This window comes from Ursus maritimus, unplaced genomic scaffold (genome assembly GCF_017311325.1).
Source record: "Ursus maritimus isolate PB19 unplaced genomic scaffold, ASM1731132v1 scaffold_20, whole genome shotgun sequence".
Classification (NCBI taxonomy): domain Eukaryota; kingdom Metazoa; phylum Chordata; class Mammalia; order Carnivora; family Ursidae; genus Ursus; species Ursus maritimus.
In genome coordinates this window covers 20,494,258-20,519,828 of record NW_024424453.1, presented here as the reverse complement: position 1 = coordinate 20,519,828, position 25,571 = coordinate 20,494,258, and the positions used below count along the sequence as shown (strand labels likewise).

General features: G+C 40.9%; 1 long non-coding RNA gene across 4 annotated transcripts in view; it reads left to right on the top strand.

Moving 5' to 3' along the window:
- LOC103678337 overlaps window positions 1–14,598 on the top strand; it is a 35,822-nt gene extending 21,224 nt beyond the window's left edge. For 3 of the 4 annotated variants that reach the window (XR_005836556.1, XR_005836555.1, XR_005836557.1), the window contains exon 5: window positions 14,540–14,598. This is a non-coding gene — a long non-coding RNA (uncharacterized LOC103678337). The remainder of the gene's footprint in view (window positions 1–14,539) is intronic. The other variant, XR_005836558.1, reaches the window with a different exon arrangement.
- Window positions 14,599–25,571: the final 10,973 nt, after the last annotated feature.

The following is a 25,571-nucleotide window of genomic DNA, read 5'->3' as shown; positions in this document are numbered from 1 at the left end:
AAAAAAAAAAAAAAAAAAAAAAAAAGAACCTAACAGATCCTCCTCCTGAAAGTCTGGTTTTAAAATACTTGGAGTTTTGCAAATGTCATAAGAGCTTCTGAGACTGCCACACACAAATTTTTGACCCACTGCTGAGAGCAGAGCCAAGCTGCAGAGAGAAACTGGTTTACACAGCATCCCCCTCCCCCCCCCACACTAACACCCGGTGACGTGTCTCACTTGCACACACGTGGCCCCAAAGCCAGCTCCCTTCGGGAAGAACCGGGGCAGCAGTCAGGCTTGGCTGCCTGCTGGCCGACTTGCTGAGCCCCTCCTGTGCCCCCTTCTGGACGTGGCAGCCCCTGCAGGTGCCAGGTGCCCCGACAGCCTCCTGCGGAGAGAGAGGCTAAAAGCCCAGCGTGGGCTGCAGAGGCTCATGAGGGAAAACAGCTCTGGGACGTGGGTGTGTGAGAGGTGGAGGAAGATTCTGCAGCATTAATCCCTGATGGGTGGAAGCTGAACTTTAAATGCCTTCCAGCTCCATTGAGTTTGGCTTTCATTTCCTCTAATGTGCTTAATGTATCTACTTAGGAAAGTATAGCTTTGCATTTTCAAAAGGGGTGATTATATTATATATGGGTGCACGATGGCCCACGTAGGTTGCACCTGGTGGTAGCTCCTGGGAAAAGGATGGTAGTCTGTGCTTCTGGGAAAAGAATAGTCTGTGCTTTATTGCCTGACATTTTCGGGGGCGGGGGAGGGGATTCCAATTGTAATGCTTCTTGTTTGCTTTCTGTTTTCTTTGATGAGAGAGGCTGTGATGATGCTGTTACTTAGCCCTGAGTGCAAAAACTACATCTGCATGTACTGTTTCCTTTCAAACCCTTTCTGCAAATTCAGAGTCTGTCCCAAGAGGACCTCCTCACTACTAATCCTCCCCCCGGGCTGGTGCCAGTAACATTTCCTCCAGGACTTTACCACATCATGTGGGAAAGAATTTCTATTACAGGGCTTAAAATTGCCAGCTGAGAGCTCCCTGTCAGAAAGGATTCTTTTTCCAAATGTGTAAGGAGTCCTATGCCTTTTTCTTCATGTGACAACTTTGGAAATTTCAACCGTGGTGACCACCCTTGACCCTTTCTCCTCTTCTCTCCAGTGCTTGGATAGCTGCCCGGAATCATGCATCTAACAACAGCCTATCGGTGGTCTCAGGTGTGAAATGGGAAAGAAGGGCCTTTGGACACCATTTTGGCCATTTTCCTAGCCCCTTCTATTCCTTCCTAGTGGGCAGCTTTTTAAGTCCAGCTCCCTCATTTACAGAGGAGGAAACCAGACAAGCGAAGTCTCGTGCAAGGCCACAGCTGGGTTTCTGACTCTCAGTCCTGTGCTTTCTTTGGCACTACATCAGGTACACGGTGAGAGGTGGTTGAAAGACCCCTGGCTTTTGAGTCAGATGGGCCTGAGCTTGAAGTCCGACTTGGGCAAGTTGTTTAACCTTTCTGATTTGCCAAGGGAAGCCATAATGCTTTCCTGCGAGGTCATTGTGAAGACTGATGTGTAAAAGGTGTTAGATACAAACTGGGTGTCAATAAAAGGTAGTCGTTACTGTTATTGCTAGTCCCCCTCCCCCCACTCAAAGAACAACAAACCCAGCCGTGATATTACAAAACACTGGCTGAAAACAGTACAACTTGCAAGGATATTTATCTTTTAGCAGAGATCCTTGAAAATGAAAAGCCATTGAGATACATAGTGATGAACTTTAGTAATGCAGAGGACGTCCGGGCACAACCCAGCTACATGCAGTGCGTTGGATAAGTGTTAGGGGAACAGTCAGTCGAAGGTGCTGGGAAGAAGCTCCTGTGAGAAGCACACAAAAGGCTCCACGTGGAGACAGACATGGTGGTGTTCCAGGCAGGCAGGCAGGCAGCCTCAAGGGAGGTAGCCGTATTCAGGTAATACACCTAATTAGACTGAGGAGGGACAGAGCACAGCAACCAGAAACCCAGAAGATTTGCGATGCGTGCTGTAAGGCTGAGTAACTGGCATCAGGGTGATCTGTTAGGAGGTGGTGGGGCCTCCAAACCTGGGCTGCTGTTCAGGACCTGGAGAGGTTGGAGGTGGGACAGACTGACAAATCCTAACAGGCAGACAACTGCTTCTGCTCTTCCCTTTTAAGCCTGCTCTGAATAGCTTGTGTATGTTGATATGTCAGTTGCCATTTATTTTTATTTGCATAAGAGAATGGTTGTTGCATTTTTTTTTAAATAGAGAATTCTAGGGAAAAAACTAATTGAATTCTAAGCCATTAGCAATATTCAAAATTCTCTTCTAATCTTCTTTGATATATCTACAGATGTTTCATATAATTATAATCCATGTGTGAATTCCATCTTCTATTCTAAATGTAGATATTTCCATGAATTAAAGTAGTACGCGTCCTTTCCACTTTTAATACCTCTGCTGTAACGTTTCATCCAGATTATATTGTAGTTTCTCTATTGGCAGTATTTGGGATGCTAAGAGTTTATCATGATTACCAACTGCAATTATGAGAATTATCTTTGGGCTTTTTTTTCTTTTAGATTGTTTCTTTGCCATAAATTCTTCAAAATGGAATCATGAGATCAAAATATATGGACAGCTTGGTGGCTTCTGCTATGACTAGCAAATTTCTTTGGGGAAAAAAAATGTTTCCCCTCACTACCCTGTCAACCCAAAGCCCAATGGCTCTCACAGCCCATATTCCACAGGGACATCCCCCACCTTTGTCCTGGACCTTGGATACACACACTGCATGTGTGCATCAAGGTTTTAGCAAGGCCATCCTCAAGGCAGAGGCGAGAGTCCGTGCTGGGTAAGCTGACTCATGCTGGCCTCGTCCCAAGGCTGACCTCAGTCCCAGTGAGAAGGCAGAGAGGAAATGCTGCTGCTCCTTCTGCTTGGAGAACACATGCATGGGGCAGTAGAGGGGAGCAGGACAGAGAACTGCACTGGCAAAAGGACTTTCCTACTAGAGTAGGAGTCACTGTGGGTACTGCTGTCAGGCATTTTCATGATAAAAGCCACTATTTGTTCAGTTAGAAGGGGAGATTACCAATTCTTCATTCACCCATTGCTCTCCATGTTCCTGTTCTAGAGAAGAGCAATGGGTCAGTCACAATTGCTGCAGAGCACAATCCTCAGCTCGTGAGTCTGTCAGGGTCCTGAGGGAGGAGCCTGTCCAGTTGTGCTACCTTCTACTCTACCCCCAGCACCTGGTACCGTGCCTGGTATACAGTAAATATTTGTTACATTCATAAATGAACGAATGTATTCTTAGAAGTAGGAAACTTCCAGTAAAGGTGACAACCCAGAGCTTTCTCTCCAGGGGACATTCTATCCAAGCGACATGTGACAGTTTTGTGTTTTATTAATAGTAAACATTGACAACACAATGCTTAGCTGACTGATAGTGAATATCAGCCATGCCCTTGATGTAAAGACCAGCCCAAACAAAAGGAAATTAATTCCAGAAATTCTCTTGTGAAACACAGTTGAAGCAGTAATTTTCAGGGAAACTACAAGATTATTTTGAATTCGGCTGATGCACTTGTTCTCCTTGAGGGAATGAAGATCTGATGAGTCAGCGATGCATTTGGTGTTTTATCTCCAAATGGTCTTGCATGAATTAATCATTAGAAAGCATGCAGGGCTCCACCCATGTTTACTTTCCATTTTCAAGATTATGTTTCACAAATCCCCAAATAACACTGAAAATAATTTTTTTCCCGAAAGTTCTGTTAAAAAAATAAAACTATAGTATGAGTAGGATATTTTTCTTTCATTTCCAATTCTAACTGGTTGTTGTAAGTATATAGAAAAGCTATTATTAATTTTTGATATTAGTGGCTTTTCATGTCTAGCCATTTTTTCAAATTCCTTCAGCATTTTTGTTGTGGTTGAATTTCTTACGATTTCTAATTATACTCCCATATTACTTGCTAACATTCCACTAACACACTGCTAGATTAAATTTGCTAATGCTTTCGTTAGAATTGTTTATCTTTTAAGCAAAAGTGTTCTGTAACTTTTGTGTTATATATTTTGTAGTTGGTTTTGGTATATTAAGTCCCAGGATACAAAATCAATGTACAGAAATCTGTTGCATTTCTCTACACCAATAATGAAGCAGCAGAAAGAGAAATTAAGAAAACAACCCCATTTACAATTTCACCCAAAATAATGAGATACCAGGAATAAACCTAACCAAAGAGGTGAAAGACCTGTTCTCTGAAAACTATAAAACACTGATGAAAGTAATTGAAGATGACACAAAGAAATGGAAAGACATCCATGCTCATGGATTGGAAAAACAAATATTGTTAAGATGTCTATACTACCCAAAGCAATCTACACATTTATTGCAATCCCTATCAAAATATCAACCACATTCTGCACAGAGCTAGAACAAAGAATCGTAAAGTTTGTATGGAACCACAAAAGACCCCAAAAAGCCAAAGCAATCTTGAAAAAGAAAAGCAAAACTGGAGGCATCACAATTCCAGACTTCAAGTTATATTACAAAGCTGTAGTAATGACGATAGTATGGTACTGCACAAAAATAGGCACACAGATCAATGGAACAGAATAGAAACCCCAGAAATAAACCCACAAGTATATGGTCGATTAATCTTCGACAAAGCAGGAAAGAATATCTGATGGGAAAAGGACAGTCACTTCAACAAATGGTGTTGGGAAAACTGGACAGCAACATACAGAAGAATGAAACTGGACCATACACAGAATGCCATACACAGAATAAATTCAGAATGGATTAAACAACCTCAATGTGAGACAGGAAACCATTAAAATTCTAGAAGAGAACACAGGCAGTAACTTCTTTGACATCAGCCATAGCAACATTTTTCTAGATATGTCTCCTGAGGCAAGAGAAACAAAAGCAAAATAAACTATTGGGACTACATCAAAATAAAAAGGTTCTGCACAGTGAAGAAAATAATCAACAAAACTGAAAGGCAGCCTATGGAATGGGAGAAGATATTTGCAAAGATGTATCGAATAAAGGGCTAATATCCAAAATATATAAAGAACTTAGACAAATCAGCACCCCAAAAAACAAATCCAGTTAAAAAATGGGCAGAAGACATGAATAGACATTTCTCTAAGGCAGACATCCAGGTGGCCAACAGACATATGAAAAGATGCTCAGCATCATTGATCATCAGGGAAATGCAAACCAAAATCACAATGAGATACCACCTCACACCTGTCAGAATGGCTAAAATCAACAACACAAAAAACAACAGGGGTTGGTGAGGATGTGGAGAAAAAGAAACCCTCATACACTGTTGGTGGGAATGCAAACTGGTGCAACCACCGTGGAAAGGAGTGTGGAGGTTCCTCAAAAAGTTAAAAATAGAACTGCCTTATGATCCAGCAATAGCACTACTGGGTATTTACCCAAAGAATACAAGAACACTAATCCAAAGGGATACATGCACCACTATGTTTATTGCAGCATTATTTACAATAGCCAGGATATGGCTGTAGCCCAAGTGTCCATCGATAGATGAATAGATAAAGAAGAAGAGGTGGTGTGTGTGTGTGTATATATATATGAATATTATTTAGCCATAAAAAAGAATGAAAGCTTGCTATTTGCAATGACATGGATGGAATTAGAGAGTATAATGCTAAACGAAATAAAAGAAAAACAAATATATGATTTCACTCGTGGAATTTAAGAAACAAAACAAGCAAAGGGGGAAAAATGAGAGAGAGAGAGAGAGAGAGAGGGAAACAAATCAAGAAACAGACTGTTAACTATAGAGAACAAACAGATGGTTACCAGAGGGGAGGGAGTGGGGAATGGGTGAAATAGGTGATAGGGATTAAGGAGTCACTAGTGATGAGCACAGGGCAGCATATGGAAGTGTTGAATCACTATATTCTACACCTGAAACTAACATCACACTGTATGTTAACTAAATGGAATTAAAATAAAAACTTAAAAAATTTTTAATAAAAAAATGAGAATGGCATAAAAATAATAAATAAGTATAAATCCCAGATGGGTTAAAGAACTAAATTTAAAACATAAAACAGTAAAAATAACAACGAAATATGGAAGAGTATTTGTATAATCTCAATTTGGGGGAGATCTAGCCTATAGCAAGACCAAAAACCCAGCAGCCATCAAAGAAAAACCTGGTGAGTTTAACAACATAAAAATTAGAACCTTCTGCCTGGCAAACAATGGTAATCAAAGCCAATACAGTACAGACAAGGAATTAATATCTTTAAAATGCAAAGAACTCTGATAACAAATAGCAAAAGAAAAATGGGCAAAGCATATGAATAATTAGTTCACAAATGAAGAACTTCATATAGCTGATCAGTGTATAAAAAGATGTTCAACTATGCTAGGCCAGGAAAAGGCAAATTACAATAGTAGTGACGTCTACCTTTCTTATTCATCAAACTGACAACAGTTTATAAATTTATTGATTTATAAAATTGATAACATCCAACTCTGACTGGAGGATAGAGAAACAGGCAATGCTCAGCATTGCTGGCCAGAGTTGGTCTGCTACAATTCTTTTTTATTTTTTTTTTTAAGATTTCATTTAGGGGTGCCTGGGTGGCTCAGTTGGTTAAGTGTCTGCCTTCAGCTCAGGTCATGATCCCAGGGAACTGGGATGGAGCCCCACGTCAGGATCCCTGCTCAGTGGGGAATCTGCTTCTCCCTCTCCCTCTGTCACTCCCCCTGCTTGTGCTCTCTCTCTCTCACTGAAAGAAATAAATAAAACCTTTTCATTTATTTATTTGAGTGAGAGAGAGCACAGAGGGGTAGTGAGAGGGAGAAGCAGACTCCCTGCTGAGCAGAGAGCCCCAGAGCCCGATTCAGGACTCGATCCCAAAACCCTGGGATCATGACCTGAGCCAACGGCAGATGCTTAACCAACTGAGCCACCCAGGTGCTCACATCACCTATAATTCTTAAAAAAGCTCATTCAGTTGGTGAGTCAATTAAAATTAAACTTGCACATACCTTTTGATCCAGCAAAGTCACTTTTGAAAATCTAGCATATAGAAATAAAAACTCCAATAACTAAAGGACAGGTTTATATGGAAATATGTTGCACCATATTTTGGCAGACCGCTTTATCAAACAAACAAACAAACAAACAAACAAACAAACCTAAAAATAATTTGAAGGTTTCTTAAATAAGAAAATGGGTGAGTAAGTTATGGAATATTATGTACTTCTATGAAAGAATAAATTCCATGTAGATGTATTGACCTGGACTAACAAAAGCAAATTCTCCAGTAATGATGTAATAGCTAACATTTATTGAGCACTTACAATGTGCTAAGCCATTGACACATGATATCTTTCACTAAACATCATTGCTAGGGGACTCTCTCAGGATGTGTCTGCATCCTCCTTCCTGGTATATCCTAGGTTTTGTTTTTCTTTGCTCTGTTTTACCTGACTTGCATTCCAAAGATTACTGTCCACTGGTGACTTGCTCACCTGTTCTCTTTGCTGTTTTAATTTTACACCCCCCACCCCCTCCTATTAAAAATTGTGTATACAGTGATGGTCTCTAGGACAGCAGGAGGCAAATGCGTATGTGTGGTCCACTCTCATGAACCAGAAACCTTTAATTTCATGTAAGAAATTGGGGGGAACTGCCCTACATATGCATGCACTGATTTATACAGATAGCTGTGAGGGCAGTGGAAGGCATGGAAGGGTACACACAACAGTCAGCGTGTGATTTGACACCTCAGCAATCTATTTTCCTTGAGTGGAAAGCTCCAATGATTTTTGTAAGTAACATTATTTTTATTTCACTTTGCAGCTGTGGATATGACCTGGATTAACAATGTATTATACCTATTATTGGCATATTACTTTGTTGGTTTAGAATTATTTACTTACAAAGAAGGCAAAACAAAGTAACTGCCAAAACAAATCATCTTAATTAAGGCCTCCAAGCCAAAGAAAGTCTTTTAAAACTCCAATAGCCAGGAGCAACTCATATTGGTTCAGAATTTAAGAGCAGCATTCCTCAGATTTCTATTTTAAATTTTAAGAAGATCCGTAGAGAAAAACTTAGAGGAAAGAGAAATTACATTTAAGAACAATTCTGTGACATGTTCTGAGAGCATACAGAGATTTAAAAACTAACTTAATCTTTTTAACATATACGCATCTGTAAAATTATTTTGTTTGCTTTCCTGTTAGAAAGTGGAGTGCACTAAAACACTAAACCACAGGATTAACGAATATTCTAGCAAAAGCAATCCCATTTATTAATGTCCCCATGGAGCTGTGGTCCAAAACAATAAACTTAACTATAATAATCTGGTATCCATTAATCCAATAATTTAATTCCTCCCTCTATTGTTTCTAGTATATTTTAAACTTCCTGATAATAAAAGGGGGGAAAGGGGGAACCGTTTTATTTATTTTTAAGCAGGATAACTTTGGAAAAAGAAAGGAATGCAAACAATTAGTTTGCATTACTTGGCAACTCATGATTCTGACAAAACTACACTCAAAGAGTTAATGAGCTGAGTTGACTCCATTGTTAATCGCATTCTGTAGTTGAAGGGATGGCAGGAATTTAGAAGCAAGATGATTGCCTGGAAAGGTGGGCAGGGGCACAGGAAGACAGATGGCAGAGAAAGGGGAATGTTTTTTTCCACTCCTTCACCAAATATAATTAAGTGCCTCCTTTTTACCAGTGTTAGGTGCTTTTCAAAAATGATCTCATTTAATCCTCTCATTAAGCCTTAGAGATGAAGAAATCAGATGCAAGAGACCGACAGAGAGAGAAAGAGAGTGAGGGAGAGAGAAACTTCCACAAAGTAACAGCTAAGAAGTGGGAGAGCTGAACTCCCAGTGAGTACAGAGCCATGTGACTTTCAAAGCCCGTCACATCTTGCGCAGACTGTTGTCTAAGCCTGAAATTATTTGCTTAATCTCTGTAAGAATAAGCTCCTTGAGGGCAGAACGGTGTCCGCCTTGTGGATGCATGTGTCCATATTGGGAGCAGGGCACTTACTACTCCACTTATTTCCCATTCGTTGCAACTTGTTAAGGATTGATTCCTTTCACTTCCGCCAAGGCTCTGTTCCCCCTTCTTACGTTCATCGTTGCTGGTCTCTTGCTTCTACTCTTTCCCTCAAAATCATTGTCCATGCAGCAGCCACAGTGATCTTTTAAAATGTTCATCATATCATCTTGATCTCAGAATAAAATCCAAATCCTTACCAATGGCCTCCATGGCCCTATTATGGCTGCTGCCCTGAGGTCTCCACCTTGGCCCTTGTGCTCCCGCCACCACACAGGCTTTCTCCCTGTTTCTCATCACTCTGAGCTGTGTTCCCTCTTGGAGCCTTAGCACAACTTCTTCCTTCGGTCTCTATTTTCTTTATCCTAGAGGTAGACATGCACAAAGAAGCACACGCAAGGACGTTTATTGCAGCATTTTCGGTAAGACAACCACTGAAAACAACCCAATGTTCTGCATCAGTAGACAGTACCTATACACTATGATGTATAACCTATGTGATTTTTGTTTGTTTGTTTGTTTGTTTGTTTGAGAGAGAGATAGAGAGAGAGCACAAGCAGGGAAAGGAGAGGGGAAGAAGCAGACTCCCCACCGAGCAGGGAGCCCAATGTGGGGGCTGGATCCCAAGACACTGGGATCATGACCTGAGTCGAAGGCAGATGCTTATCCAACTGAGCCACCCAGGGGCCCCGGGATATAATATGTTAAATAAAATTATTATTTCAAACAATTACAACTGTTTCCATATTTTTTAAATGTAGCTCCTAAAAAATTTTAAGTTACATATGTAGCTTGAATTATATTTCTGTTGGACAGAGTTGATCTAAAAAGTGCAGGGGGAAAGGTTGAGCAGGGTATCAGGTCAGAGCAGAGTGAGGATTATGAGGACAAGAGGCTTTGCATATATTTTGGTCCCAAGTGGTATCTGATCTAATCTTGGTTTGATGGTGAGGTATCATATGAGATCTGCAGAGGGGAGCGGATCCTTGCATAGTATAGGCCTGAGTAGAGGGGTTGAGAGGTGAGGTCGGGGGCCTTCTTTATAGGGCCAGTTCAGGACTTTCCCAGATTCTCTTCTCCCCATTAAAATGTACACCACTTTGGTCTTAACTTGACTGATAGTACCTCAATGCTTCTTTATAGACACAGTCCAAAATGGCATATGTAAAAGGGGTTTCATTGCAATAGTGTTAATTTTAAAAAAGATTGGAAAGGGTGTGCCTGGGTGGCTCAGTCAGTTGAGTTTCTGATTGTTGATCTCAGCTCAGGTCTTGATCTTAGGGTCTTGATCTCAGCATCACGAGTTCAAGCCCCGTGTTGGGCTCCATGCTGGGCATGGAGCCTACTTAAAAAACAAACAAACAAACAAAACAAAACAAAACAAAACAAAACACCAGATAGGAAAGAACTTCAATGTCCATTAATAGAATGATTAAATAAATGAAGGGTATATTTTAAACAGAATTATAAAATAATAATGTAATTTCAATTGCAGGCAGCCACTAAAAATAATGAGACAGAAATAAGGCAGATCTATATGCACAGAGAAGAATCTCCAAGATATGTGGTTAAGTTAAAAAAAAAAAAAAAAGCAAAGTCACGATGTAATGAACAGCACGGTGATTGTAGTTAACGCTACTGTCCTGTAGATGTGAAAGTAGGTAGGAGACTGGATCTTGACAGTTCTCGTCACAGGAAAAAAAACCTGTAACTGTGTGTGATGGTGGCTGTTAACTGGACTTATTTTGGTGATCACTTGCAATATCTACAAAACCAAATCCTGAGGTCGTACGCCTGAAACTAATATGTCAACTGTGATTCAAAAAATTTAAAATAAAAAAAAAAAAGAAGCAAAGTGGGAAGAGCGTATATACTACACTGCTGTTTCTGTGCGGGGAAACTCAACATATTTGCTCAATTTTATGCTTGTAAATGTGTAGATTTGTTTTCTGAAGGATGCATAAGAAATCAGTAGTAGTGGGAGCCGCCAAAGAGGGGAACTGTGTATTGTGGGGGGAAGGGAAACTTTTCCTTTCACTCTACATATTTTGTACCTTCGAATTTTTAATGATATACATATGGTGCTAATTCAGTAAAACTAAATAAAACAGCTAGTGGCTTCTGTTGAAGTACAGAATTTCCTCTCCTAGAGCTTCTTTTGTGTATACTTCATACTATGGCTTTTCTCTGGGGCTGCAATGCTCTCTTTTTCTCCCTACAGAGTCAGAGTTATCCTCTTTCCACTTAATAACTGAACAGAAAAACTTGTGTATTTATTTATTTGATTGTCAAGTATAGTATCTGGATTTTTTTATTTTTAGGTTTTAAGGATTTTGATTTTTCCCCTCTATTTTGTCCCTTTCTTCATATGTAATCATTTATTATTCAGTTAATGAAAGTTTTTTAAAAAATCATTTACATTGAAAAATCAAAGTTCTCTTATTCTTTCTTTTAGTCTTTGACATTCTTTTGAAGTACACATTTAAATTATATAAAAATGGGGAAAAAAATCCCAAACATCTGATGCAGTGTGCCCTCTAGTGGTTAAACAAGACAAACTAGTCTTTCACCAGCCCCTCATTTTCTCAAAAATCAAGGACTTCTGTGATTTAAAAATCTGCGTGAAAACTCTAAGTGCTAATGTAAAAAATAAAAAGCCATGAGAAGGATAAACATAGTAGATGTCTACTGCCATAACAAAAACACCAGTAACTGGGCGGCTTAAACAAATATCATTTCTTTCTCACTGTTCTGCAGGCTGGGAAGCAAGATCATGGTGTTGGCAGATTTGGTGTCTGGTGAAAACTTGTTTCCTGGTCCATTAATAGCTATCTTCTCACTGGGTCCTCACATGGCAGAAGGGGCAAGAGAGATCCTTGGGGCCTCTTTCATAAGGGCACTAATCCCATACCCGAGGGCTTCACCCTCATGCCCTAATCACCTCCCAAAGGCCCCACTTCCTGATACCATCACATTGAAAGATAGGATTTCAACACATGAATTTTGGTGTGAGTTGGGGCGGGGGTGGGGGGAACACAAGCATTCAGCCCATTACAACAGATACATTTCTTAAGCCAGAAACAAATAGTAACTAACAAAGAGGATGATTGAAAACGTATTTAATTTGCCTTAATATCCAATTTTCTGAAGCCAAATACACAGTTCGGATGTGATTTTCCAAGTCTAGATCTAGTTACATGGATAACTGAATTGGAAGTAAAAAAACTAAACTAACCATAGCTTTTATTTGCCCATGAAAGAAACACAGGATGCATCATAAAGTAAATAGCCATTGGAATTGGTAAATGAAAGAATGCTTGATTTTAGTAAATGATCTAAGAACAAAATTCATAGAAATTTTTAAGAGTGTGACGGTCAATGTTCTTCATTTGCAAAGCATCCTTGGGCCTGATCATGGAAAACCAGGACCTCTTTGAAGAGGTCTGGAAGCCTATGGAGATTTGGGATATAGTCTTCTGAAAGCACTTTTTTCCAACAGGGAGTTCAGCTCAGAGTGGGATGAGTTGTGGCCATCTTGATGAAAGTGACCAACCATTCCACCCAGGACAGTGGTAGGAAAATAGAATAGGTGTTGAGTACTTTTCAAGGAAGGACATCCAGTTCCCATGCCTGTTGCCCTTGGACTCTAGCAAAAATGCCCAGGGTATTAACATGCCACATTTTCTTGAATTTGCCACCTGTGAAAGTGCCCCTCATGCAGAGATGTGACCTTTAAATATGACTTTGTCCCTGGGCTAGGCCTTCCCTTCCTTGGCTCTTGTTATTTCTGAAGTTGAAAATTCTTTAATGTTTTATGATGAAAAGGAACTCTCGTGCAGGAAGGGATGGAAGAGACAAAGCAGCTATCATATCTCTTTTTCTTCCTGGACCTCAGATACAGAAGTTTCGAATTTCAGGGTACATCGTCATTGCAGGGCTCCTCTGGTCATTGGTTTATTCCTTAAATAATTTATTGTCTTCTCTTCCTTATCTGCTTCCTTTTAAGACTTCCCCCAAAGTCAACTATTATAATAGGTTTAATGTGTATCTTGCATATTTCTTGTAAAATGTATATTGTTCTGTGTACATGTATTTTTAATTGAATAGTACTGTACTATATATCTCATTCTGTTTCTTTTCTTTCAGCATATGTCTTTGAAATCTCTTTATATTGCTATGTATACTTTAAATCCATTGTTTTTAATTGTTGCATAATACTCCTGGTGTGTATCCAGCACTTTAACATAATCTACTTGCCAAATGAGGTATATCTGATTGTCTCTAATTCCCTGCTACCACAAATAATGCTGTCTTCTAATGAACCTGAGTGAGAATATCTTTGGAATATATACTGAGGGAGGAAATTGCTGTGCTATAGAATATAAATGTATTTAATTTGACTGTAACACCAGATTGTTCTCCAGAATGGATGAACCAACGCACACATCGTATACCAGAAGGCAAAAAAAAAAAAAAGTCACAAATTCTTTTTTTTTTTTTAAAGATTTTATTTATTTATTTAACACAGATAGAGACAGCCAGTGAGAGAGGGAACACAAGCAGGGGGAGTGGGAGAGGAAGAAGCAGGCTCATAGCGGAGGAGCCTGACGCGGGGCTCGATCCCATAACGCTGGGATCACGCCCTGAGCCGAAGGCAGACGCTTAACCGCTGTGCCACCCAGGCGCCCCAAAAAGTCACAAATTCTTAGTAGCAACTCCCATTAAAAGGTAGAACCTGTTTCCCTTCCCCTTGAATCTGGTTTGACCTTGTGATTTGCTTCATGGAAGGTGGCAAAAAATGTTTGCCTTCTGAGCCTAGACCTCAAGAGATCCTACAACTCCTGTTGTTGAGCTGGGAGCCCTTCTACCATCATGTCGTCAAGCCCAGACTAGCCTGCTAGAGGATGAAACCATGTGGAGAGAGGACCCAGGTGCTTCAGCCACCTTAGCTGAAGCCCCAGACATCTAAGTGAGTTGAGAACAGGTGGACCAGACTTGGCTACCCAGCAGAGCCAAGTGCAAATTGAGAACCCACAGAATTATTAGCTAAATAAAGTGGTTGTTGTTTTAAGCCACTAAGTTTTGCATGTTTTGCTATATACTTGATAGATAAGTGGGAAAAAAAGTAGACAAGTTGATAACTCCTCATCACAAGGCATGATATATCTCACATCCTACCAACACTTGGCATCATCTGGCTTTCTAATCTTTGCCTATATTATAGATATAAAATGATATCTTGTTTCATTTGGATTCATTATGATTACTAATAAAATTGAATATTTCTTTATTTGTTTGGTGGACTTTGGGCTTCCTTCTCTTAAGTTGCCTGTTCATGTCCTTTGCCCATTTTTCTTGTGAAGTTGCTATTTTTTCTTGATGATTTGCAGTTCTTGCATATTCTAAATGTTGAATCCAATTCTTTACTTTTTTATGTAATCAAATGCATCTTTTTTTTTTTTTTTTTTTAGGTAGGCTCCGTGTCCAACATGGGGCTTGAACTCACAACTCTGAGATTGAGAGTTGCGTGATCTACCGACTGAGCCAGCCAGGCACCCCTTTTAAAGATTTTTTTTTCTTTGAGCAATCTCTACACGCAACATGGGGCTCAGACTTACAACCCAGAGATCAAGAGCCACAAGCTCTATGGACTGAGCCTTAAGGGGTGCCTTAAATGCATCAACTTTTTGTTTTATGGTCTGTGCTTGTGAAATTTTGTTTCGGAAATGCTTCCCAACTCCTAGGGTCACAAAGACACCCTACTACAATTTCTGCCAACAACTTTAGAGTTCTTCCTTAGACAATTAGATGCTTCATTCATCTTGAAACCATACTGCTAGTTTGGAAAGTGAAAAAGGACTTTTGCGCCACGTCCCATGAACCTGCTTTGGGGCATGGTGTTAGATAGGGACAGGTTTTCTTTTTCTTCGTAGTGAATCACTTTCCCCACCACCATCTGCTAGACATTCATCCTTTCCCACATCGATTTGTAGTGACACTTTGTTGTACATAATTTCCCTTGTGCAAATGGATCTATGTTTGAGATCTCTCTTCTATTCCATTGGCCAATTTGTCAGTTCTTGTGCTATTATAATGCTGTTTTTTGTTTGTTTTGTTTTTACTATGATAGGTTTGATAGTTTATTCATGTTATAGGCATTCTGCCATATGCTTTTCATTTCAGAGATTTACTTAATCTCACAAACCTGCAAGGTTTGTATTATTATCTCTGTTTTACACATAAGGAAATGGAGGCCCAGAAAATATACTGTCATTGCCCAAATTTCATGTGATATTAAGTGGTGGAGTTAGGATTTAAAGTAGTCAATCTGGTTAGAGAACCTGTGTGTCCTATTCTACAACATGCCCAGCTTGTCAGCTCCTGGTCTGGTTGTTCTTTAAGCTCTCTGAAGAGTCCTGGCCAATTGGGAAAGGGAAGAAAGTCATCACCTCAATCCCTTGGCAGACACCAGCATGGTCCCAGTTTTAGCTGCCTCACTCTTCTCACTCAGACCCCATCATATCTTTCCCAAACAAGCAGTACCAATGCTCAAAATTTTAAAAATCCATATTCTGAGCTGGATTTAGGTCACATGTGTGGTACTTTTAAAAGAGATCTCCAGGTGCTGGGAGTGATGTAGTGTTTTCTAATTATAATATATGCAATTAAGCATAATAGTGAGAAAAAAAAGTAAGAGAGCCCACACAATATAGAAGACAGTGTTGTTGTTAACCACCCCCTTTCTTCTTTTTAGCAGAAGGCAGATTTTATTCAGATAATGCATGCCCTAGTCAGCCAGGTGCTCCATGTAAGCCAATCATGATCATCTATCTACTCCCCTTGCCATCAGCTAGATAAGGCATGGGCGTCAACCTATTTATGGCCAATGAAACATGAAGGGAAAGTCTGCTGGAGTGGTTTCTAGGACTTTTTTCCTCAGTCCTAAAAAAAAAAAGAGATCTACAAGCTTTCAGGAAGAAAGGAACACTTCTTCTGACGTGGTGTTAGGAGCTGTGGTAGCCATTCTGTGACTATAGGGGAGAATTAGCCTGAGGGGCAGGCTGACCCACTGAAGATGGCAGAGCAAAGAGATGGAAAGAGCTGGGACCTTGAGGAGACTGAGCTGCTAAATTACCAAATCCTGCAGCAGTCTACCTCTGAGCTTCTTGATGGGTGAAATAAAATTCCTTACAGTTTAAGCTACACAAGTGAGGAAGCTTTTGTCAATTGCAACTAAAGGTATTTTACACATGCACCATGTATAAATGTTCAAATATCTCTTGTGAACTTGTGTCAAGAATGTAAGTGACCTCTATGCGAGCTAAACATATCCACTCCCACTGCTCTGGTTAGGGTTATGCACTGGGAATGGGGAAGTGAAAAGGGTATGTTGTACCACAGTTCCCATGTCCCTGCCTTCTATCCCTTTCCTTCTCACCTCCATGGAGCTTACTGACTAGTAGACAAAACAGAAAAATGGGTACAGTGGGTGAAGACCTATCCTGAACTACGTAAAATAAGGGACAGCCTAAAGAAGTAAGGGACCAACTTCTCTGGGATGCTTAGCCAGAAAGAGAATTACAGGATGGGGGGGGGGGCAGGCAAGAGACAAGTTGGGGCAGGAATGGGCTGAGGGTGTCAGAGGAGGAGTCTGGAGTTGGGTCTTGTATTTTGCTAGTATTTTGCATTTGATAGGAATTAGTCAGGGGAGGGGCCTGGGAGGAAAAGCATTCCAAAATGAGAGAAGGTGTGAGTTAAGGGACAGACTGGAAACAACAGAGCCTAATGGGGGAACTGGAACCTTGGTGTGGCTGGAGCACAGGGGAGTCAGACCAGGAGGGGCAGGATGTGCTTTCAAGCTCACTCAAGGGGTTGTTGCCAAGAGTTACCTTCTCACAGGCTGTTAGACTGATGGCCTCATTTCTTCACTAGATTTTGGCCCGAGGCTTCCTTCAGTTTCTTGCTACATGAGCACAGGGCGCCTCACAGCACGGTAGCTGGCTTCATCAGAGGAAATAGCCAAGAAGAGCCAGAAAAGTCAAGTAAGACAAGAAGCCAAAAAAAAAAAGGTTTTATTTAAAGATTTATTTATTTATTTGAGGGAGAGAGAGCAAGCACACGGGTAGGGAAAGGGCAGAGGGAGAGGGAGAGGAAGAGAATCTCAAGCAGATTCCCTGTTGAGCATGAAGCCCCACATAGGGCTCCATCTCACGACCCTGAGATCATGACCTGAGCTGAAATCACGAGTCAAACACTTAACTGACTGAGCCACTCAGGCGCCCCTGAAGTTTTTTATAACCAAGTGTCAGAAGTGACATCCTCTTACTTTTGCTGTTCACTAGAAGCACATGGCTAGGTTGAACGCAGTCTCAAGGGAAGAGGATTACATGGGGCATGATTACTGGAGGCTGGGGTCATGCCTGGAGCACATCTGTATACTATATTTCTATCTATAGACGTCTTTTTTTTAAAGCACAAAAATGTTTCCTGCCTTGGTTTTGTCATACAATGGTGTATCTTGAAGCAATTTCCAAGTCAGTCCATAAAGACCTCCCTCATTCTTCTAGCAGTGGCATAGGATTTCAGGCCTGGCTCCACACTGAGGTGTTTTTTGGTGTTTTTTTTTTTTTTTTTTTTGATGTGCCATAACTTTATTAAACAGTCCTTTGTTGATGGGCAGTTAGTTAGGATGTCTTTGACCTTTTGCTGCACACGTTCTTTACCAGTGTGAGAATGCATCTGGAAGGTAAATTCTTTTTTTTTTTTTTTAAAGATTTTATTTATTTATTCGACAGAGATAGAGACAGCCAGCGAGAGAGGGAACACAAGCAGGGGGAGTGGGAGAGGAAGAAGCAGGCTCATAGCGGAGGGCCTGATGTGGGGCTCGATCCCATAACGCCGGGATCACGCCCTGAGCCGAAGGCAGACGCTCAACCGCTGTGCCACCCACGCGCCCCAGTGGAAGGTAAATTCTTACAAGTGGGATTGCTGGGTCAAAGGGTATGTGCACTTCATATGGTAATTTTGAATGGCCAAATTGCCATTCAAGTGAGGTTGTACCAATTTATGTTCCAACCCCAAAGTATGAGAATTGTCTACGTCTCCACAGCTCCTTGAGGAATTTTTCCCCCACAAGTTTTAATGAAAAAGGAAAAGAGAAATCATGGAAGAAAAACTAAAAACCGAAGTCTAATGAACAGGACAAATTGGAGTCACTGATTTTTATCAAATGAAAATGGAACAAGGCTCTGGCATTTGTTTAATTTGATCTGGATTTACCAGGGTATTTTCCTACTATATTATACAAAAAGGGCAGGGACTCCTGGTTTATGTCTCAGTGTCCCTGATAATCTGTTCTGGCTCCTGTCACTACAATCTTAGATAGTGTCCTCCTCTAAGGTTGTGTGGATTTCTAAAAGCACTCAACAGTTAGCTTATCAGATTCAAACTTCATCTAGGATCTGACACTAGTAACTATCAAACCAAGTATACACTAAATAATTACTTACTTTGGCAGCTTTACAGCTTTGGTCATTTTTGTCTTTTCTACTGATGTTTCAAGCATTAGAAAGACTGAGAATGTTGTGGTCTAAGAAGTCTTAGAGCCCAGATATAATTCTCCTCCAACTCCTCGTCCTTTCTACCATCAGTTTCTGTCTTTGTATTTTCACAGAGTAATGCTTATTTCATTAAGGTAGATTTTTCCATTGTTAAATAGTTCTAGAAGTTAAAAATTACTTTGTACATTGAGTTGAGAACAGAAATCTGTTGTTATGTGCCTCACACATCTGCCTCCCCAAAATCTTCATTCATCCATGGTAAGCCTGTGGGAGCCATTTGTACTATGTGGCACTATTTTCCTTGGCACAGTTGATTAGACCAAAAATGAGCAGCTAACCTGAGCTGAACTATTTGGAAACTTACTGCTATGATTTTGGAATTTGGTTTCAGGAACTTTTTGTTGGTCTCTATGTAGGGGTAGAACTGAGAGGATAGATATGTGGTTGGGAGCTATCAGGTGGCTTATAGGTGATCTTCCATGTTTATTTATTATTTATTCAACAAATATATATTGTTTACCCACTGTGTGCTGGGCACGGATATAGGTACTGGGATTCAGCCCTGTCCCTACCTTCCTAGAGAAACAGAGCAAGCCTGACTGTAAAGATATTCTCTCTAATGTTGTCTCTACTATTTTTGTTATCTCTAATATTTAGTGGACTGTTCTCTCCTAAATAAACAACACAGTATTTCATGATTTTTTATCACATTTAACTTCCCCTCCTAAATGATTTTTTAGCACATTCTTTTTAGCAACAGCACTAGCACAATTGCTCAACGAAAGCTTGGTGGACAGCCACAGGATATTAGAAAGATTTTTCTTTGTAGCAACAAATGTGACAAGGGCACCAACATCACAGAGGTTCTGTGTGTGCTCACGGGATACCCTACAAAGGACAGTGGGTGTTCCTGTTTACCAGCTGCTGCAGCGCCGCCAGGTGGCCAACAGTAAAAGACGCTTGCAGTCCGTTGAGCCTGCCTGTGTAGAAATCATGCAATTCTTGAAAACTGTTTTTTCTTTGGAGATAAGAGGAGAGTTGCATTATTTCAAAACTGGGACATGAAGGGAGACGTGTAAACCTGCCCAAATAGAAAAACGTGCACTTTCTGAAAAGGAGACAACATTTTGTAAGGTCCTCGTTCTGCTCTCCGAGCAGCTTCTAGTTAACTCCTGGGAGTTCGCCCCAGAGGTGAAGTCTTGAGATTGAGATGGACATGCCCAAAAGTTCAATAGCATCCTTCATGAGGTCTTCCTTCTCCTCTTCTGCAGTGCCAGTCTTCTGGGCTCCCCTACACTGCCTCTGATATAGATTTCATCCATTAACTAATACTTGCCGAGTACCTGCTTGGCGCTTACTCTGTTCTAGGCAGATACAGCAGTAAATAAATGAGACTAAAATTTCAGTCTTCACTGATGACACTCTTACTGTCTCCTTTATGCCCTGTAAGTCTTTGGCAATAGGGAGCTGTCTCATTCCTTCTTCACTGGAACCACAGCCACTGAATTCCCCAATACCGGTTTCAGAACTCAATTGGTTCGGCATGACCATATTTATTAGGACCATTTCCCATGTCAGTTTTCTGATGGAATCAAAACTGTGCCTTCCAACCAGCGACAAAATACAGAAGCAGAAAGTTTATCTAGATTCTGTGATGGACTGAACAGTAGCCCTCCAAAGATGTCCACATCCTAGTCCCCCAAACCTGCAAATATGTTAACTTACATGGCAAGCGGACTTGGGACAAGACTCAGTTAAGGCTCTCGAGATGGGGAGATTATCCTGGATTGTCATGGTGGGCCCAGGGTAGTCACAAGGGGCCTTGTAAGAGGGAGGCAGTAGAATTAGAGTCAGAGAGAAGATGTAAGGAGGTCAGAGAGGAGAGAAGGTACTGTACTGCTGACTGCAGATGGAGAAGGAGGCCACGAATCAGGGAATGTAGGTGAACTCTAGAAGTGGGAAAAAGCAAGGAAAAGGACTCTCCTCTGGAGCCTCCAAATGAACACAGGCCTGCTGGCACATTTGAGACTCCAACCTCCAGAACTATAAGATAATACATCTGCGTTGCTATAAGCCACTGACTTTGTGGTAATTTGTTATGTCAGCAACAGGAAGCTAACATAGATTTCTACATGTCCTCCCTCACATTTGCCCTCCTTGCTTCCCATTCTCCCTGGTACAGAGAGCAGGGCATTTCTACTTTGTTCCTTTATTTTCCCAAGTCACTGAGATGTCCTGGTTTTTCTTGACACAAGCCCGTGTTTCTCTAACCATCTTGTCTGACCATCGGCATTCTTTGGCATATCCTCAGAGTCTCCAACTTTTCTACGAGAGTTTTAAATTATGTATTTTCAGTTTCATGGGTAGCTAGAAAATAAATATATAATTCAACTCAGAACCCAAAAGTCAGCCTTATCCTGATAAGAACACTAAAAGCATTCTTATTAAAGTCAGCAACAAGACAAGGACATGCATTAGTACCACTCTTACCTAATGTTATTCCGGAGGTCTGGCTGTTATTACACAAGAGAAAAACAAAAGATGGGGGGGGTGGAGAAAGGGACAGGAGGAGGTAAATTTGCAATTATTTGTAAATGACATGACTGTGTACCTGAAAGGCTAAGAGGAAAAAATGGAAAAACTATACAAATTATAAAGGAATTCAGCAAAGTGGCTGGACACAACATTAATGTATAGTAATCAATATATAAACAGCAATTACTTAGGACATATATAAATAGTAGAAAAACAATCTATTTACAGTAACAACAGAAAACCTAAAATAAATAAGAATAAAATAAGACATAGGCAAAGTCAATGTGAAGGAAACAGAACACAACTTGAAAAAGAAGAAAGGTGTGTTATATTTTTTGATAGACTTACCATGATAACAAGGTCAAAATAAAGCCTTATGTGTTTAGTTTTTTAAAAGATTTTATTTACTTATTTGAGAGAGAGAGAGAATGAGAGAATGATTGTGGGGAGGGACAGAGGGAGAAGCAGACTCCCCTTGGAGCTGGGAGCCCGATGTAGGACTGGATCCCAGGGCCCTGGGATTACGACCTGAGCCCAAGGCAGGCACTCAACCGACTGAGCCACCCGTGCTCCTGCCTTATGTGTTTAAGACCACTACACTTGGACTTTCGTTATTGGCAACCAAGTGAAATTGATAAGGGAAATAGTCGTTTCATTTCCTCTTCATAAGTTCATTCTTCACTTTGCCTTTATATTACGTGGTCTTATCTTAAGAATTTCAGTCTTCATGAGGATGTGCAGCCTCCCCACTGGCAGAAAGCAGGTCACAAGTTGAGGCCTGATCTCTTGTTGATCTAAGCCAAGCCCACCTTTGGACTGCCAGGTCATGGCCAGTAAGGGCTCCCTAGGAGATGTTGCCCTTTGCTAGTTGTCTTGACTTGCCATGAGTCCTTTAGTACATACACCTTTGCCACAAACACACATGCACACACCTACACACATACTCACTCACTTAGGAACACTATTTCCAGAATACCCCATCTAGACCATCTTAAGTTTTATCTCATTGATAAAATAATTGTTTCATGGTGGCATGCTCCTGGTAATCTTCTCACCAGGATCATAGCTAAAATAGCAATTTTTATTACCTTCAACATGTCACCAGCCCATTCTTGGGCTCTATGCTTGTTGACACCATTTTTACATATATTTTACTTCCCAGGCATTTTTAACTAAAAAAAAAAAAGCTTCTGCTAATTACTATTGTCAAAGGAATTCTAGACATCATCAATAAGCAAGTCGGGTAATAGTTTTTTTGGTAGGGGAGGGGAGAAAATGGAGAAGCTGCTATTGCCACTGAAATCCTGTCAGGCTAGCATTGTGGGGTGAGCAGGCAATCAAGTTTATCAGAAAGAATCTTTAATTTCACACAGAACATACCCTTCTTGAAGGCTGATCCCTGACTATTCCTAGAAGCAGCTGGGATTTCTCTCAGCCGAAGAGCTAAGTCTGATTTTTAGCTGTTTCTCTCTCCCTCTTTATCTTCTTTTTTTCAGAGCTGGGTGTTACAGGATTTTTTTCGCTGTTAGTGCTGGTGGTTCTTGGTCACGCTGCTTTGAAGAATGAAGAGGTAGACAAGACACAGTGGTGGGCAGCAAAGCAAAGTTTATCGAGCGATACCAAAGTGATAATACAAAGCTCCTAAGGAGGAAGGGGACCCAAGAGGGTTGCCAACAGAGTTTCTAAATCTGGGGGGTTTTATGGGCTTGTTGTCGCTGCTGTTTTAATCTGATTAACCCTCCCTGCGCCTGTCATCCAATCAGGTTTTTGTCATCTATCTATCACACGGGAAAGGGTGGAGGACTCCTTCCAGGGTGGTGTAAAATCCTTTTAAGGGTGGTTTTTTCTTAGAGTAGGGGCCCGTTGTCCCTGCCTTCCTGCCTTCCAACTATTCTTCATCACTGGCACATGCTAGAAAGTCATTAACTGCCAAATAAACAAATGGATGGGATTGTGCTTTCACCAGCCTCTATCCTGAAGTCTAGAGAGCAGGGAGAAGCTGCTTTAAAGGTTCTGTAGAGGGGCGCCTGGGTGGCACAGCGGTTAAGCGTCTGCCTTTGGCTTTGGGCGTGATCCCAGCGTTATGGGATCGAGCCCCACATCAGGCTCCTCCATTATGAGCCTGCTTCTTTCTCTCCCACTGCCCCTGCTTGTGTTCCCTCTCTCGCTGGCTATCTCTGTCAAAAAATAAATTAAAAAAATAAGGGTTCTGTAGAATGAATGTGCCACCAAGTAGGAACAGTCCATTGGCACACTGCAGGAGATTTTGGCTTTGGGGCAATCATTTGTAAGGTCTCTCTCTTTCATTGTGTGTATTGTTAAATGTTGCTTTTGTTTCAGCCTCTCCAATCCACCCTTTCTCCCCCTCTTATTTTAAAAGAAATCTAACATTTGGGAGGTCCGTAAAAGTAATGTGGGTCCTGGGCACTGAGCCTTCTGTGCCTAATGGATAAGTCGTTCTTATTGGTGCTGGGGGACTGATTGTTGAATGTTTTGTGTTCATCACCACTAGTAAGACTTAAATTGTACCCAGGAAGTAGAAAACTCAAATGCCTACAAGCAGGCCAGGTGTGGAGCATCTTGTCCACCACGTGTGTGGTGACAGTCCGGTGAACTGGAGTGCACAGCTCCCTTCCCAAAAGTTGCAGTGGCTCACCTCCACTGAGTTATTGCCAGACTTTCCCATTTTTCAAGAAACAGTGAAAACCCTGAGTATAAAAACAGAAAATGTCCCAATTTTAAAATGCTAGCTCAGATTTCAAAGAACAAAAACCTCCCGGGTTGAACCAAACAAAACACCTCTGGGGATTGCATCTGGCACTACTTTGCAATCTCCGTTGAACGTGGCTGCAGGGAGAGCCCTTTAAAACAGATGACAGGGACTAGAGAACCAACACATTAGGAGACAAATAGCATGGTTTTAGTGTGATTGTAAAAAAGTAATACTAATTGTAGAATTACTATTTATGTGTAGTCCCTTGGCAATAGTAATTGTGAATCTAATTAAAATTTTCAGATTCTGTAATATTCCATTTGGATGATTCATGCTATGTCATCCTCCTTAATTTGTGGTTTGAGTAATAGGGATAAGATTTTGTGACATATATGTGTTGAGGAGAACTTTGCTTATAACCGTGATCGTGAGTTTTTTAAAGTGTACTTAATTAGGCCTTAATAAAGGCCTGTGTATTACTTCTTGTCAGGCCACATTTGTCTGGCTTTCTTTAGGACTTTATGAAAAAGAAGAGAAGGAAGAAGTCTATGTTCCTTTATTTCTAACTCCTTAGGGATAAACATTTGGCAAAAATTGTTTCTGTGAGAAGTAGAACTTTGGGGATTTGAATGAAAAGCATGCATTTATTCACTTTATACACAAAATCAGCCTGCAGCATTGCCGGGACATGACTAGGCACAGCCAGTCTTACACCTTCTTCCTTCATCTCAGCTGATGATTTCACTTTAACCCTACATTGTAAACAATTAAGGTCTAATGTGATGAGCATTTTGAGTGGGAAAGTATTAGGTTCCTATGGAAACAGAAGCAGAGTCTCTTATCTTAGGCTTGGTGGGGGAGAGAGGTCTGTAACCCTTACTGGAGGAAGTGACATCTTCAGTAACAGCGTAAAATTGATTAGTTTTTCAGTTAGAGACCAGGATGAGGGTGGGAGAAGCAGCCCAGAATTGAAAAAGTGTGATAGGGGCGCCTGGGTGGCACAGCGGTTAAGTGTCTGCCTTCGGCTCAGGGTGTGATCCCAGCGTTCTGGGATCGAGCCCCACATCAGGCTCCTCCGCTGGGAGCCTGCTTCTTCCTCTCCCACTCCCCCTGCTTGTGTTCCCTCTCTCACTGGCTGTCTCTATCTCTGTCGAATAAATAAATAAAATCTTTAAAAAAAAAAAAAAGAAAAAGTGTGATAAAACCTCAGATTGGAAATAAATTCATTTGTACTGGAGATTGTGAAGCATCATTCAATTTTAATTTCAATGCATAGTCCTTGTCACTTTCTGATCATCTTATTTGCTTATTTGTTTTCTGTTCTTCCATCCCCATCTGCTCACACAGAACAGAAGCCCTAATCTGCAGATTCCTCAGTGCCAGGCACATATGACTGTTAACCTTTACTGAGGGCCTGCCTTGAGTCAGATTCTGTAATTAGTGCTTCCTTCATGGCCACCCCAACCTCCCTTCCCTCTCCTCCCAACACCGACCAGCAGACAAAATTTTACTTCTTCAGAGTTGGCTCAGTTGCTCCCTTCTCTGTGAAACCTCCCCATCTCCCTACCCAACCCTTACTCTCAGAATTACTTCTTTCAGGGTTTCCACCACTTTGATCTCTCCTTGAAGCATCAATTTCATTCTGCTGTTACTTTTCCCCATTCTTCATTAAGTTTTAAGTCATAGGAAGACGGT